The following is a 1,511-nucleotide window of genomic DNA, read 5'->3' as shown; positions in this document are numbered from 1 at the left end:
TCCTTCTGTGTATAGATCAATGCTCTAACCACTGAATACACCGCCAGGGCAGGTTGGCCCATTCTTAAAATGTTGGCAAATCAAGTCTAACATATATGAGAAGGATAATGCATCGTGACCAAATGAGGTTAATCCCAGGAAGACAAAGCTGGTCTAACATCTGACAATCACTGTCATTTTACCACATTACTAGACAAAAAAAGAAAAACAAATAATAACCTCAAATAGATGCAGAAAATCATCTGACAAAACTCAACATCTGTTCACGATAAAACTCTCAGGTGGTTGCTGTGTCGAGAACACACTGAAGGTAGGCAAGGGGGAGGCAGGGAAATCAGTCAGAAGCTGTTACAACAATCCCGGCTGGAGAAAGGCCAGGGAACGGGGAGGGAGGGAGAGAAGGAAAGGAGCCAAGTAGGATGACTCCAAGATTTTTGGTCTGAGCAACTGGAAGGATACAGTTGCAGTTCACAGTGATGGGGAAGACTGTGGGAGCAGCAGGTTTTGGTGGGACAGATCAAAAGTTTGCTTTTGGACATAAGTTTGAGATGTGCATTCAACATCCATGTGATGTTGTCCAGTAGACAGTAGACATATGAATCCAGAGACAGAGAGAGAGAGAGAATCCGAATTTGAGAGTCTTCAGCATATACAGCTGGTGTTTAAATTCAGGGAAGAAATGAAATCATCAAAAAGTCTGACAAAAGGTAGTAAAAATATCAAGGACACAACCCTGGAGCCCTCTGTTATTAAATGATCGGATAGAGGAGGAGAGTCCAGCAAAGGAGAGTGGCCAGTGAGGCAGAAAGAAAATTAAAGAGTGTAGGAGCCAAGAAGAGAGTGTGTTCAAGAAGGAAGCAAATGTGCCAAATGCTCCTGATGAGTGGAAAATGATGGCCAAGTCGCCCCGGCTGGTGTGGCTCAGGTGGTGGAGCGTTGTCCTGTGCACCGAAGGGTTGCCGGTTTGATTCCAGTTGGGGCACGAGCCCGGGTTTTGGGCTTGAATCTGGATGCGGGGGTGTTTGGGAGGCAGCCGATGGATGATTTAACTCTCATCATTGATGTTCTATCTCTCTCCCTCTCCCTTCCTCTCTGAAATCAATATATATATTGATCTTTTTTTTAAAAAGAGGTGGAGTTTGATTCTCTCCCCCTTAAGTATGGGCTGGATTTAGTGACTCATTTTTCCCCCCTTAATCTTCATCTGAGGATATGTTTTTATTGATTTTAGAGAGAAGGGAAGGGAAAATGAGAGAGAGAAACGTCGACCAGTTGCCTCCCATAAGCTCCCTGACTTGGAACCAAACCTGCTACCTTTTGGGGCATGAGACCACTCCAACCAACTGAGCCACTCGGCCAGGGCGTGACTCACTTCTAACCAACAGAATATAGCAGAAGCAACAACGTGTGTCCTCTGAGACTAGGACATAAAAGACAACGCGGCTTCCTCCTTGTCCTCCATCTCTGGGGTGAAGGGAACTGCCATGCCACTCAAGCAGCCCGGTGGGGCG

The sequence above is a fragment of the Myotis davidii genome, unplaced genomic scaffold (genome assembly GCF_000327345.1).
Source record: "Myotis davidii unplaced genomic scaffold, ASM32734v1 scaffold699, whole genome shotgun sequence".
NCBI classification, from domain to species: domain Eukaryota; kingdom Metazoa; phylum Chordata; class Mammalia; order Chiroptera; family Vespertilionidae; genus Myotis; species Myotis davidii.
The sequence above is the reverse complement of the archived record's forward strand: the minus strand, read 5'-3'. Positions refer to the sequence as shown.